Genomic DNA, 16,074 nt, shown 5'->3' with positions numbered 1-16,074 from the left:
AAATTAAAAAGAAAAACAAAATAACCAGCCACACAACCTTTTTCAAGGGAGATTCCTGACATTTATAGCTTTACACAAGGCAACAGGTGATACTGCTCACAAAGGGTGGGCAGGCCCGGGCCCGCCCCTATCCATTATCAATCATTAATCAAGACTATGTCCCACAGATGTGCTCACAGGTCAGCCTGATACAGTAATTCTTCAGCTGAGGTTCCCTCTCCCCAGAAGACTCTAGTTTGTGCCACGCTCTTTCTTCTCTTGTGCCCCATAAAAGGCCTCAGACAATAACCAGGCACTGGAGAATCTTCACTCAGTGGCCTGCTGCTCCTTTGCAGTGTATTCTGAACATTTTTCTTTGTTTGTTTGTTTTGGTTTTTTGAGACAGGGTTTCTCTGTGTAGCTTTGCACCTTTCCTGGAACTCACTCTGTAGCCCAGGCTGGCCTCGAACTCACAGAGACCCACCTGCCTCTGCCTCCCAAGTGCTGGGATTAAAGGCGTGTGCCACCACCGCCCGGCTCTTTTTCTTTCTTCCTTATTTTCAAATAAAGCTTTCTTGCTACTTTTGCACGTCGGTGTGGGCTTTTATTTCAATTCCTTGAATAAGAGACCAACAAAACTGGACCCTAACTTCGGGTAAAAACTGCCTTAGCTTATGTGCCAAGGTGAAGGAATTAGGTAGGCCTTTATGCTAGCAACAGTGAAGAAGAGCAGCAAGACCACACACAGCACAGCCCGGCTCCTGTGAGCAGAGGGAGAGGAGGGAAAGTGGGGGTGGGGTGGGAGGAGTGAAGGGAGGGGAGGGTATGGGAGGGGAGATTGCAGGCAGGTGTGGCCTGATTCCAAGAGAGAGGAAGTTGGGTAGAGGGCTTGTAATCTAACATTCACTGATCCTTCCTCTTACTTCCCCTTTCCTAGGGGGTTTATGGTTTGCCAAAGCAGAAGGGATGGGCTGCTAGGCATTTTCCATGATGAACTAAGCCACGAACTATGTATGGTTTATGTGAAGGATCGGGGTAGGGTGGGGGGGGGGGAATAGCTCAGACGGGGAAATGGGGAGTGAGATAAGGGAGGCCTGAAGTAAGTGCCCACGCACCCTGCGGTGATGGAGAACTGCTGCATGCTTCCACTCATCTGCTAGAACTTAGGCCTTGCTATTACAAGAAGGGCTCACTGCCCCCAGTCCCGAGCCAGTTTCTTGTCTACAGTGTAAAACAGGAGCTGGGGGCCGAGAGTCCTGGATATATAAATAAATAACTAAAGGTAATTAGATAAAGGAACGCACTGTTTCTTGACTACACTTCCACTGTCCGTGCAGGCACTGGGTCTGCAGCAGCGGAACATCTAACTGGGGGTACTCCACCTTCGAGGACTCTTGGGCCGGATGCTACGCCGTAAGCCAAGTCTCATTCTTTTAACTGTTAAAAATGTTCAGAGACGGGGAAAACACTAAACAGCTGAGACGATAAGAACCTCTTAGCTCAGCATCATAAACCTACCCTCCAGACAGGGTAGGCAGCAGCCTAGCCTCGCTCCGGAGCGCCGCGCCTGCGCATTGCAGACAATGAAGCCGCGCGCCCTCAGCGAGGAGGCGGGACTTGCACGGGCATCCGGGTCCCACACCCCGCCTCCGCGGCATGAATGAGAGGCGCGGCGGCCGCCCCTCCCCCGCCGGGCCCGCCCCTCGCCGGGGCCGCAGCTAGCCGTCGCCACCGCCAGCTCAGCGGCTCGGACTCTGGCTACCAGTTCGCCGCCGGAGAGCTGCCGCCGGGCGCCGCAGCCGTCACGTCTGCTGCCCACCGCCCGGGTGAGTGAGGGGAGGGCGGGCCTCAGGGCCGCGCGGCGGAGGCGGAGGCGGAGGCGGAGGCGCAGGCTCCGCAGGTCGGGCTCTGGGATGCTGAGGGCAGCGCGCCGGCCTCGCGCCCGCTCCCAGACCGGGGGGCCGCGGGGCAGTCCCCGCACACCCGCACAAAGGGCGGCGCGGGCTGTCACCCGGGAGGTCACCTCGGGCTGGGCCCGGGCTGGGGAGGCGGGATGGGCGGAGGATGGAGGAGCCGCTGCCTCCGCTTGCCGGTGGAGACGGACGCGCGTCTCAGGGACGCGGTGTGGCAGTGGGTTTCTTTCTGGTCCCCAGCCACTCCTTCCTTTGTGGTGCTCGTCTCGTGCCTGCTTGTCACACTGTGCAAGGCAGTGGTCTGTACCTGCTTATTTAACTAGTGAAAGTCCTATGGCGACCTCATCGTCTGGGGGCGCGGGGGAGGGGGGTGCGTGTGTGCACCCACAGGCCAGAGAATTAATGACCCCCGCTTTGTTTCCGGAGACCCAAGGGGTGTGTGTCCTGTAAAAAGAGATCGTCTGAAAGGGCATACGGAAAAGAAGAAGTGTGAAGATAACTTCACATCTTTACCCGTCCGTCCCTGGTGTTATTTCAGAAAAAAAAGAAAAAAAGGTGGTGGTTTTTTTTTTTGGGGGGGGGATGTTTCTTGCTGTAAAACCAGTGGGTCTGTTCATTGAACGTGTGAGCCTGTATTCATGTCGCTGTATATTTAGAACACATTGCTTTGGGGGTTAATGGTGATATATTTATGTGTCAGGGCTACGCCACCATACAGAACATTGCTTTCTGGGCTTGGTTGATTGATAATAGGTCGTGGTATACATATCTGTAGGAATACTCCCGTGTATCTAGGACACTGCTTTACCAACTCTTCAGTACAGGTGGATTGTGGTTTTTGCCTCCCTCCCTGCCTTAGGAAGAGGTGGTCCAGCAGGTTCTCTCCACCTCCTTGTTTGTCCGGTCGCCCGGTGCCCTGTCCTCCCCAATGCTTTGGCAAAGGATTTTATTGCATATTATCCTGGCATGCACCCCGGCTTTGATCTGAATTTTCGTGTGTTTTGTTGTACAGCCCAGCTCAACAGCTCATCTTACATGACGACCAGAAAACAACCCCTTCTATTTTTTTTCATTGTTTACATCCCACAAAGAGGGTGGGAAGCACTCCTGGGTCCCGTAGACCTTGACTTGAAGGACCTCTGCCTGCCTGTTCACTTAAACAGCCAAAAAGAGGTCATTGAGCTAGTACTAGCCAGGTGTGGCGGCCAGCGCCTTTCATCCCATCACCTGGGAGGAAGAGACAGCAGGATCTCCGTGATTTCAAGGCCGCCAGTCTGATCTATATCGGAATATCCAGGCCAGAACTACATAATGAGACCTTGTCTCAACAAGCAAGCTATATCTTATTTTGCTTTAAGATAGATTTTTTAAATAATTATAAGATAGTTATTACATTTTGGAAATATTTTTGTTACGATCTTTTTTTTGGGGGGGCGGGGGAGGTTCGAAACAGGGTTTCTCTGTGTAGCTGCACCTTTCCTGGAACTCGCTTTGGAGACCAGGCTGGCCTCGAGCTCACAGAGATCCGCCTGCCTCTGCCTCCCGAGTGCTGGGATTACAGGCGTGCGCCACCACTGCCAGGCTCTGTTACAATCATTTGATTCACAATAGCGGTGCTGGAAAAAAACTGAGTTTATATATGAATAATTGAGTGGGTTCAGTTTTCTTTAAGACTATCTTCAAGATTATTTATTTTTGAGTTACATATATTTTCATTCCTATTAAAATTTCAGTACAAAATGAAATGTTAACCTCCACAGTATCTGTTTATGTATAGACTCTTTACCTAAAACATTTGTTTTTAATTTGAAGGAAATTTTCCACTGGTTGGATGACAATCTGTTATTCTTAATAAAATTTTTGCCTTATGCATTTTTTCTTAAACCTGGGACACAACCCAATATGGGATTGCATAGCTGAATGTGGGAGTCACAAGTAATTAGCAATCAAAAGTTTCTGAATGCTCAGTGGTCAAAAATTAATTCAAGTTGCTAGAGTTGAATTTTCTTTTTCTTTTTCTTTTTTTTTTTTTTCCTTTTTTTTGTTTTTGCTTTTTGTTTTGTTTTGTTTTTCGAGACAGGGTTTCTCTGTGTAGCTTTGCACCTTTCCTGGATCTCACTCTGTAGACCAGGCTGGCCTCGAACTCACAAAGATCCACTTGCCTCTGCCTCTCAAGTGCTGGGATTAAAGGCGTGCGCCACCACTGCCCGGCTCTTTCTTTTTTTAAAGAGAGGATCTTACCACGTGGAACTCACTATATATAGAGAGAGACCAGGATAGAATGAATATTCAGGAGGCAGTGGCAGGCAGATAGATCTCTGAGTTCAAGGCCAACCTGGTCTACATAGTGAGTTTCAGACCGGCCACGGTTACATAGTGAGACCCTAATCTCAAAACAAAGCTTTTGAGTTGCTAACTTGAATTTTATTTTTAAAAAAATCATTATTTGAATTTTAGTTTGGGATTAGATTTCCAGCAACTTCAGAAATGGCCTCGTATTAGTTATTTTTCCTCATTGCTGTGACAAAAAATACCTGACAAATGACTAAAGGTCTGTTTGGACTGACAGCGTGAGGGTGTCATAGGGAAGTCCATGACAGGAGTATAAGGCTCTGGTCACATTGTGTCTGGTGGAGAAGCAGAGAATGATACATGCTGATGCTCCATTTCCTTTGAGCATCTGAGGACACCACCATTCACATTCAGGGGCTTCCCTCTTTTTATTTTTTTTAATTACTATTTTGTTTTATGTGTATGGATGTTTTTCCTGCAAGTGTGTCTGTGTACCACCTTGCTTGCCTGGTGCCAGAGGAAGCCAGAGGAGAGCAGCAGATTCTCAAAAACTGGAATAGCAGACAGTTGTGAGTGGCCGTGTGGTTGCTGGGAATTGAACCCCAGTCCTCTGGAAGAGCAGCCAGTGCTTTCAACTGCTGGACTGTTTTTCTAGCCCAGTCTTTCCTCTTCAGTCAAACCTTTTAGGGGCAGGGGACACCTTTAAAGACACACCCAGAGGTATGTTTTTATGATTATTCTAAGTCCTATCAAATTGAAAATCAACATGAATCATCATAAGTTCTAAACATACTTCTTCCATTTTGTACTATATATTGCTATAAAGCCGCATTTCAGCATTGACATTATAAAGTCAAGAGATCAGTCACCTCTGAAAATAGTGATGTTCTATGCATTATCAGATATTTAGCCACAATTTAATTCTCTGTGTAAAAGTCAACAAGCATATCTGTATATCAATATGTAGATTTGCCCTTTGTCTTTAATAAGTGGTAAAATTGGGTTGGGGATTTAGCTCAGTAGTAGAGCGCTTGCTAGGCCCTGGGTTCGATCCTCAGCTAAAAATAAAATAAAATAAAATTGTGTATGCCAAAGAGTTATTTTAAAATAAAATTGCTTTAAGTTTATTATCAGTAAATGTTTGGTTTGATTTTAAACCAGTTTTATATGCCTGAGGTCACATAAAAACATTTCTCAGGTAAAAGGGGATGCAAATGGAAAGATGGTCCTGCCTTGGAGGACTAAGAAGTTGTTTGTTTGTTTGTTTGTTTAAGACCTTAAATTAGTGGAGGTAAACTTCTATGATTTGATAGGTTTGGGTTTTACAATGTAGAATTTGTTTGTTTATTTTCGAGGCAGAGTTTCTCTATAGACCAACGGAGCCTTCCACTCAGAACTGCCTGCCTCTGCCAGATTAAAGCTGTGCACCTGAACTTTATTTTTTCAAGAATGACTTAGCCCTTCCTTCCTGCCTCCCTCCTTCCCTTTCTCTCTCTCTTTGCTAAGACTCTAAAGCCCCCCTTCTTCTCACCCACTCTGGAAACCTGTCCTTAGGACTCTGGTCTTCCTCACACCAGAAACCACCTTCCTCCCCCATTCTTTGTCTCATATCCCTTCACTACTCACAGTTCCTGTATTTGTGCGCTCTCTCTTGCATCATTAACTGTACACAGGTCTCTCAGCTCACAGGCATGTTCTCACGTCCATCTTTAAAAACAGAATACCAAATTTAATACACTTTTTTTGCCTCTCATCAGTTTGTCCTGTTTACCTGATAGTTAAATGTCTCAAGTGAGAAGCACACACTTCGCCTATCTGTTTATGTAGAGCCTGTCATCCCTAACTGGTACTGTTGACTTACCTTTGTGTCTCTTAGCCCCACTAGAATGCCAGCAACAGGAAGACAAGAACCTTATCTATTCTGTAAGTCAATTCACTCTAGTCAGATAGCTCTTGCCTTTAAATTTTCCTAACAAGAAAATCATGATTTTTGTTTTATTCATTTTTTTTTTACACTAAAAGTTGCTGGGCAGTGATGGTATAAACCTTTAATCCCAGCATCTGGAAGGCAGAGGCAGAGGAATCTCTGGGTTTGAGGCCAGCCTAGTCTACAGGGCCCAGGAGACTGAACTCAGGTTATCAGGCTTGTAGGCAAGCAACCTTACCCTCTGAACTACCTTATCAGCCTTTTTTTTTTTTCTTTTTCTTTTTTCTTTCTTCTTTTTTTTTTTAGCTGAGGATTGAACCCAGGGCCTTGCACTTGCTAGGCAAGTGCTCTACAACTGAGCTAAATCCCCAACTCTCATCAGCCTCTCTTTAATATTTTTTTGTCTAGAAGATATATTGCTCATAAATATGATCTGTTTATTAGTTTTTTTCTTTCTCTCCTCTTCTTCCTCCCTCCCTCATTTCTTGCCCATTTGTTCCCTAGATTATATCATGTGATAGATTAGTAAAATGATCTGTAGTTGGCCAGGCGGGGTGGTGTGGCACATGCCTTTAATCCCAGGGTATCTCTGTGGGTTTCAGGCCAACTGGGTCTACAAAGAGTTCCAAGGCTGTTACATTGAGAAAGCCTGTCTCAAAAAAACAAAAAGACCTACAGTTGACAAATGAGCAGTTTATACCACTTCTTAGTGATTTGGTAAATTGATCATTTGATAAATTTTGAGCCAAGTCCAATTTGTTTATTTGGCTCAAAGGTTCCGTCTTCAAGTTACTCCATGTTGTTATCTTATTTTCTAATTTCATTTTCTTTCTTGAGTCAGTTTCACTATTGTGTAGCTCTGGTTGGCCTGATCTCCCTATGTCAGCCAGGCTGGCCTCCAGCTTGACAGATCCTCCTACCTCTGTCGTCACCTGTGTGGTAAGATTATAGTTGTATGCTGAAACTTTCAAATTCTAGCTGGTGGTGGCAGTGGCGCACGCCTTTAATCCTAGCATTCGGGAGGCAGAGACAGGTGGTCTAGAGGCCAGCCTGGGCTACAGAGCAAGTTCCAGGCCAGCTAAGGCTGCACAGAGAGACCCTGTCTTGAAAACAAACAAACAAAAACAACCTTTCAAATGCCTAGTTTGTCACCCATCAAACAGCTTTACTTATTTATTTTGGTTATTTGAGACAGTATTTCATGTAATCCCCGAAAGCCTTGAACTTAGTTAACTAGGAGCTGAAGATGACCTTGAACTCCTGATCCTCAAGGCTCTACCTCTGCAAGTGCTAGGATTATAGAAAGACAACCTCAGATATGTGCTTGTGTGCTAGATACCTGCCAAACAGATCTTTTTTTTTTTTCAGGTAACTGACCTGCTAGTGAGCTAGGCAGGTAGTGTATGTAGCAGTTCAGCCTCCTTTGAGAGCCACATGAAGGATATAGACAAGCTGTATAAATTCCACTAAAAAGGGCTAGACCTTACTTAGACTTAAGAAATGTGTTTCTCTGTGTTAAGTTGTTTTGTTGTTATTTAGTTTGTTTTCTTATTATTTGTCTTGATTTTTTTTATTTTGGAAATTTACTTAACAACCATGGGCCTTTTAAAGCTAAAACTGAGGGTAATTTTTAGTTTTAGAAATTGTTTCTTGAATGAATTTGGCAGTTACTCTACTTCCTTATCTAGATGCGTAATGGGAACTGTTATAATCTGAGGATTTGAGACCTCAAAATTTGGTGCTGTGTAAATTGAGGTTTAAAAGAATGCCAGATGATTGAAAATGAATTGTGAGCACTCCAGTTAGTGCCATTCTCTGAAAGCCAGCCGGGTCAACCTTCTCTGCTCTGGAGGTAAGAACTAGACACTTTGTTCCAGGCCAGCTGGCCCATGAGTAGCTGGCCAGTGGCCTCATTTTGGGTTGGCCGCTCTTGGAAGGCCAGCTGGGGCCTTCCCTCTACCCTAAGGATAGTCATGCCAAAGAGTTAGTTGCCCCAGGCCTCCCTCTGTGGAGTTGAAGTCAGCCTACAGTGTCAAGGGAAAGGAAGCCACTTAGTATTGCAAATGAACCCTGTGTTATGAATTGCTGTGGGAAAGTTTAATGCAACCTGAATTTTTATGAATTTAATGTTAAGTATAGAAGAATTGCTTGTCAATAAAAGTGGATGCTTTTATATTGGTACTTCCTCCAGTTTAGCTGTCTCCATTTATTAGCATCCCTTAAAATGAAGTTTACTTGTTATTTTCATTTTTATCTTATAAAATTTGGGTCACTTTGATTAATAAAATTTTTTACCTTATTTATAAAATTTGCTTTATGAACCATAGTCCTCAGTAAAGGGCTAATTCTATATGTTGTCTTAAAATTTGTCTCATTTAATTTGCTAATGTTCTAACTAGACAGGTGCTTGTATGAGGCAGTTCCTTACATCTTTTAGCAAATTTAATCTATTAGTTTACTTAAGAGCATAAGTGTGGTACTGCCAGTATGAGCATGCATCTCATCTTATGAAGGTATCTCTGTATTCTCAACATTAGTAGCCTCATTCAGACTTCAGTCTTTAGTGCCTGGCTAGTTTTAAAATTGGTGCAAAGGGGGCGGTGGTGGTGCATGCCTTTAATCCCAGCACTCGGGAGGCAGAGCCAGGTGGATCTCTGTGAGTTCGGGGTCAGCCTGGGCTACCAAGTGAGTTCCAGGAAAGGCACCAGAACTGCACAGAGAAACCCTGTCTCGAAAAACAAAACAAAACAAAAAAATGTTTAAAAAATAAAAAGCTGGGCGTTGGTGGCACACACCTTTAATCCCAGCACTCAGGAGGCAGAGCCAGGCGGATCTCTATGAGTTCCAGGCCAGCCTGGTCTACAAAGCTAGTTACAGGAAAGGCGCAAAGCTACACAGAGAAAGAAACCCTGTCTCGAAAAACCAAAATAAAATAAAATAAAATTGGTGCAAAGGAAATGATGGAAAGGAGAAAGAGGTCAACACTTCAAACCATCAAGTTCTGGAATTGCAAGGGTGTGAGGTGTGGTGGGTGGTATTGTATGAAACAAGATTGGTTGGTTGGTTGGTTTTTGTTTTTTTTTAAGACAGAGTTTCTCTGTAGTTTTGGTACCTGTCCTGGATCTTACTCTGTAGACCAGGTTGGCCTTGAACTCACAGATCCGCCTGGCATGTTTGTTTTAAAACAAAAAGTTTTATCATGTGGAAGTTTATGGAATGCTTTGGGGCAAACTACCTTAGACAGGAAAAAACTTCCTTACAATAGTTAGTATGTTGCCTTAATTTTTTTTTTTTAATTTGGAGATTGAATGGTTCTGTATTACCTGTTTGTTAAATTCATCTAAACAAACCAAAACCATTATGAACTACCTACATTTCTTTATCATTCTCTCCTAAATCTGAGCTTGTGAAATTATACTTTGTGCTTTAAACTTAAAATAGGATCTGGTCTCTACAGCTTGAACTGAATTGTGTACATGGCTATAATTAAAGTTTCTTCAATCTGCCAGGTGGGCAGTGGTGCTGCACACCTTTAATCTCTCTGTGAGTTCAAGACCAGCCTGGTCTACAGATTGAGTTCCAGAACAGCCAAGGCTACACAGAGAAATGCTGTCTGGAAAATAAAATAATAAAAGTTTTAATAAATAAATAAATAAATAAATAAATAAAACCTTCAATCTTTTAGTTTTTCAGTTTTGTCTATGAAAACAAGTCAAAAGTAATATTTTTTTTTAATTGAGGTAGGGTCTCAACTATGTAGTTCTGGATGTCCTAGAATTCTCTTTGTAGATGTACACTAGGCTGACCTCAAACTCAGTGCCTCCCACAATCACTTTTAAGAGTCTTTTTTTTTTTTAAATGACAAAGCAGTATCAATAGCTACAGCTAACTTTCACATGAATTAGCCTTCACTGAAAACATTGTCTACCTATAGCATAACAGGCATTACTTATTTCCTCCTTAAACTATGCTGAAAACAGTTCATGAATGATACAATTAAAGATCAAAGAAATGATTTCTTTTTAAAAAATAATTTACTTTTATTTCATGTGCATTGGTGTTACGTCTGCATGTATGTCTGTGTGAAGGTGTCAGATCCCCTGAAACTGGAGTTACAGGTAGTTGTGAGCCATGTGGGTGCTGGGAATTGAACAGGGGTCCCAAAAGAGTAGCCAGTGCTCGTATCCAGGGAGCCATCTCTCCAGCCCCCAAAGAAGTAATTTCTTGAGGTTAACCAGTCAGGGGCTGGACCAGACATCTCCATAGCCCATCACTTATCAGAGTTTATGCTGCCAACTTCAGGAGAGTATCCGGATGCATTGCAGTGGGTGAAGGAAGTTCAGAGTCCCGTGCAAAGACCAGCTGCAGAACTACTGCAACAGGTCGAGGGCGTGAGTAAAAGTGATTACAATGGAAGTGAGACAAAGAGAATGATGAGGTTCCCTAGAGTCCCCTTCACGCGACTGCAAAGTTGATGCTTCTAGCCACAGAAATATACCCTCACAGTTCTGCGGTCCAGAAGGTGGAAATCAGGGCAACAGCAAGACTGTCGAGCTCCCCAGTGCCTCTAGGAAGAACCCTTCCTAACTTCTCCAGATTTTCCTCAGAAAACTCTTGTCAACAGATGTATAATCTACACAGTCTAAACAGATCTAGTCTCAGAACCCATAACTTCTTTTTGGTTTTTGAAACAGAATTGCTTTGCAGCTCCAGCTGGCCTAGAACTGCTGTGCAGACCAGGCTGGCCTGAATTGCACTGATTCTCCTGTTTCCACTTCACAGTTTCTGGGATTTAAACTACCACAGCCAGCTCCAGATCCCTAATTACAACTTCAAAGACCTTTGTCCTAAGGTCACATTTAGGTTTCTGGAACAGACTTTTCCCCCCACCATTTAACTATTTATGCCATGAGAACATAACCACTTCCTTGATTTGATCATTTGTAGTGTCAATGCTGTGTCACACAGAACCTCAGATTAGACCGGTATCCAGCAGACCAATAAAGGTGGAGAAAGGACAGAAGGACAGAAGACTGAACTTCGTAGGAAGGATTAGGGAATCAGGCAGATATGTACGCAGGGAGAGAGCTGTTTAAGGCAGAACATGAAAGGTGACAAGTTTTTATCAAGTGATTGGGGATGCGCAGGATGTGCAGATAGTAGAAGTAATCAAAAACAAAGATAGGAAGGACCACAAATGATGCTTCTGACTACGATACAGCATTTGAAGAATAGTGCAGGAGGATAAGGTTCAGGCCTGGGCCAATTCATGAAAGATCCTGAGTGCTGAGTGGATGCTTGCCCATGAGAACATGTTAAGTTTCTAACAGGTCTTCAGAGCTATTATAAAACCCTTGCAGAGAGTATCTAGGGATGTTTGTTTGTTTGTTGCATTTATTTGATTTTTAAAATATTTCATGTGTATGCCTGAATATATGTGTGTAGCACATGCATGCAGGAGCCTGCAAAGGTCAGAAGAGGTATTGAATCCTCTGGAACTAGAGTTACAGACTGTTGTTAGCTACCACGGGGGTGTTGGGAACACAACCCAGGTTCTCTATAAGAACATGTTCTAAATCACCGAGCCATCTCTCTAGCCTTGAGATAGGGTCTAGCTACATAGCTCAGGCTAGTCTTGAACATGCACCAGTTCTCCTGCCTCTGCCTACCAAGTATTAGGATTACAGACATGTACTACTGTGTATACTTAACCTCTGTTTAAGAGAGAAGGTTACTCTATAACCAGCACTTACCTTGAATTCACTCTGTAGCTCAAGCCTCAACTTGCGGTACACCTTTTATTAGAGTTACAGATATGAGTTACCACACCTGGTTGTAGACTCTTTTGTTGTTGTTGTTGTTTGTTTTGTTGTTGTTTTTTGTTTGGTTTTTGTTTTTTGTTTGGTTTGGTTTGGTTTGGTTTTTTGAGACAGGGTTTCTCTTTGCACCTTTCCTGGAACTCACTTGGTAGCCCAGGCTGGCCTCGAACTCACAGAGATCTGCCTGCCTCTGCCTCCCGAGTGCTGGGATTAAAGGCATGTGCCACCACCGCCTGGCGTATAGACTCTTAAAGTGTTTATATTTATGTGTATGGATGGTTTTTGCCTGTGTGCATATCTGTGCACTACCTACATGCAGTGCCCACAGAAGACAGAAGTAAGTTATCATAGTCCCTGGAACAGTTACAGTTGTGAGCTGCCATATGGGTGCTGGGAATCAAACCCAGGTACTCTAGAAGAACAGCCATTGATCTTAACCACACACTGCACCATCTCTCAATCCTGTAGAATTTTTTTCTATAGATTTTCAGAAGGAAATAGCTCTTTAAAAAGGGGAGGGGTTAAACCAATTCTATAGGACTGGAGATATATTTATATATGGTGGGACACTTGCCTAAACAATCCCCAGAGCTACAAAACCATTGTTCTGATTTGAAGCAGAATGTTTTGTGCTTTGAAGCTACTTCTGGAAGGCTATTGATTTTTCCCCCCTTTCTTTCTGCTCTTCTTTGAACCTCCTGGGAAGAGAATTTACAAAGTGAACTCCATAGACCCTTAGTCAGCACCATGTGTGGAATATGTTGTGAATGTTGTGTGTCAAGATACTATCTCAAAAAAAAGATGTAAAGTGATCGAGTGTAAATAAGAGGAAAAGCATCATTCAGTTCTGGAATGTGGCTGTGACTTGTGTGTCTCAGTTCTCTGTTTCAGTTCACTGCCACGAGCCATTTACAACTCAAATCTGTGAAAGCTTGACAGTTCTGAGGAGTGGACAGGATGTATGTTTGTATTTGGAGACTCTGCCTCTTCGTGTGTTTGTGTGTGTGTGTGTGTGTGTGTGTGTGTGTGTGTGTGTGTGTGTGTGTGTTCTGTAAAACTGCTTGTTGTATGTTATAGATTTTTCAGTAAAAGAATGTATTTCAGATATAAAACAATATTTGTGTTCTATAGCTATGTGGCTATTTTATTGAAGGAAAAAAGAGTATTCCCCGTATAACTTAGCCTACTTCTACACACTGAAAAACTAATAAGGTGGCTTTTAGCCATGGGTTCCCTTTATTTTCTGCCTGAGATTAATATTATTTGTTAGCTCAACTATCTTACTTTGCTTTTTTGTTGTTGTTGCTTTTATTTTGTTTTGTTTTGTTGTTAGGTCTCACCATGTAGCCTGCTGGCTAGGAACTTGCTGCATAGACCAGGTTGGCCTCAAACTCAACAGAGCTCTGCCTGCCTTTGCCTCCTGAGTGTTGGGATTGCAGGCCTGGGCCAACACAGCCAGCTCAACTATGCTGCTTTTCAAACTTCTGTTTGCAAGGGGCTTAGGTTTTGTTAGGAAGAGCTGTAAACATACTCAGTATGAGTGCTCCCATATGCCATCTCAGTGGTTCCAGCAGCGGTTGAGACCCCTTTGTGGGTCAAATGATCCCTGTGACCTGAGACCATTGGAAAACACAGATATTTACATTACAATTCATAACAGTGGCAAAATTATAGTTATGAAGTAGCAATGAAAATAATTGTATGGTTGGGAGGTGGGTCACCGCAGCATGTGGAAGTAGAGTAACAGGTCGCAGCATTAGGAAGGTGAGAAGCAGTTTGTCACAATTGTTTCTCCTGGCCTTTTCTCTTTCACTTTCCCTTGCTGAGCTATTTTAAAGGTAAGTCCAGGTCATTCTGTCCATCTCTTTTTATTTAGGGCAGTTCCTCTTCTTTTTGTTTGTTATGAACTCATCACAGGTAAAAGACCAGTGTGATCCCCATGGTATAAGGTATTTCATCTGTGGTGTAATGATGACTTTTCTTACTCTGCTGTCTCTTCTACATTTGTTAGCAAGAATTCTGTAAGATCTTTATCTCATCAAAGGGCTTTTTAGGGTAACCATAAAATTCACATTACATGAGAGACTGCCACTGTAATTTTATACTATTATACAGTTGATTAAAAAAATAAGTTTAAGCCGGGTGGTAGTAGCACACGCCTTTAATCCCAGCACTCGAGAGGCAGAGCCAGGCGGCAGAGCCAGGCGGATCTCTGTGAGTTCAAGGACAGCCTGGGCTACCAAGTGAGTTCCAGGGAAAGGCACAAAGCTACACAGAGAAACCCTGCCTGGAAAAACAAAAACAAACAAAAACCAACAGCAACAACAAAAATAAGTTTAATCAGATAAGGAAGGGAATTGAATTGTTTGACTTGAGGATTTAATCTTTTGTCTTAGTGGTGCAGCCTTTGTTTGAGTACCATATCAAGATGTAAATTATTTCTTTTAGAATTGACACACATTCTAATACCTCTGCAATCAATGAAAGGAAAGCCTACTAGGTTAGGATACCAAGTCGGGATTCCCAAAAGTTGATTTGACCCAGCCCTTCCCCAGATGCAGCTGAATGCCCACCCAGTGCACTCATTCTTCATGGGCTGCTCTGTGGGCAGAGTTCCCAAGAAATAACGAATCTGGAATCAAAAACAAGATGAAGAAAGAAACACCACAGATGACATTGTTTTTTAATTTATTTCCCCAATCATGAAAAACAGGCCTACTTATTTCTCCTTCTCCTTATTCTTGTTCTTAGTTTCTTCTTATTATTATTCTTATTCTCCTTATTCTCCTCCTCCTCCTTCTTTTTCTTCTTCATTTTTGGAAGAAAAAAAGTAAAACTTTTATTCTACACACTTGGGATTAAACATGTCTTTCAGATCTACTTATTCCTTAAGCAAGATTTTATTTTTAGAGAATTAAACCTTTAATCTACAGCTAGTTGGGCTACAAGAGTCTCTGCTTCCCCAATAATTTTTTAAAGTGTAATACTGAAGAACTTCACTTGTCCAGTTTTTATGATTTCTTGGAAATATTATGAAGTGATTCAAAATCCTCCAATACTCTTAAGACTTAGACTGTTGAGGCCTGCTAGCTTGAATATAATCTGATCTAAAGTTTCTAGCTAGTTGGTTTCCTCATTTTAATCTGGTTTAAATCTTACGTACAAAGAGCTTGACCAGTCGTATCTGTAAGGTACATATCTTCTATAAACATAGAAATAAAAGCCATAGGACATATTTTGTAATGTTTTATATTCGTTTTCTCCTAAAATACCGTGTCTTTATTAAATTGTGTATAGGTTAAAGAAAATGAAGGTTACACACATTAATTTTTAAAGTGGAGATTATTCTTTTACTAATATTTTTTATTTACATTTTTACTTTATGAGCTGTGTGGCGCACACCTTTAATCATAGCATTCAGGAGAGGCAGTCAGATCTCTGAGTTCCAGGACATCCAGGGCTACACAGTGAACTGAAACCCTGTCTCAAAAAAAAAATTGTTTTAAAATTTATGCCAAAGAGTTCTTTGATCATTTCTATTGATACTTTTTTTGTTTATTTCTTTTTGTTTTTTGTTTGTTTGTTTTCTAGACAGGGTTTCTTTGTGTAACAGCCCTGACTGCCCTGGAACTTGCTCTGTAGACCAGGCTGGCCTCTAACTCACAGAGATCTGTCTGCCTCCAGAGTTTTGGCACTAAAGGTGTGCACTACCACCACCTTCCCAGCATCTCCTGATACTTAATTTCATATTCCTTTAATGCTGAGAAAGCCTCACTAGTTTTATTCTGCTCCAATTTACCTTATTTAACCTTTTGTTTTTATTTATTTCCTGAATCCTTGTTCTCAGGAAAGTAATCTTGATTTCAAAGGAAAATTAAACAGGTTAGGGTTCTTAGCTTGGTAACCTTCTCTAGACAGTCTCTAATTATACTGTTTGAGAAGGTCATTGAAAGTATGTACTAGTGTGGTTTCTCCAATGTGGAGTCTTTGCTGTGCTATACTGTCTACTTTATTGTTAGTGTGGTCCCCTAAAAGTGAAGCATGCCATTATAAACGGATGCCTTAAAAGACTGCAGACAGATGGAGACCATTACCGAAAGCCACCACTGATCACAGTTCAGAGAAGAACTGATAGTGGAGTAGC

General features: G+C 42.5%; 1 protein-coding gene across 2 annotated transcripts in view; it reads left to right on the top strand.

Moving 5' to 3' along the window:
- Positions 1-1,626: 1,626 nt before the first annotated feature.
- Positions 1,627-16,074, top strand: part of Rnf24 (ring finger protein 24) — a 45,963-nt gene continuing 31,515 nt past the window's right edge. For both annotated transcript variants that reach the window (XM_036186103.1, XM_036186104.1), the window contains exon 1: positions 1,627-1,805. The gene's annotated coding sequence lies outside the window, so the exon portion shown is untranslated. The remainder of the gene's footprint in view (positions 1,806-16,074) is intronic.

This window comes from Onychomys torridus, chromosome 4 (genome assembly GCF_903995425.1).
Source record: "Onychomys torridus chromosome 4, mOncTor1.1, whole genome shotgun sequence".
NCBI classification, from domain to species: domain Eukaryota; kingdom Metazoa; phylum Chordata; class Mammalia; order Rodentia; family Cricetidae; genus Onychomys; species Onychomys torridus.
Note: the sequence above shows the minus strand (reverse complement) of the source record. Positions and strands in the feature narration are given on the sequence as shown.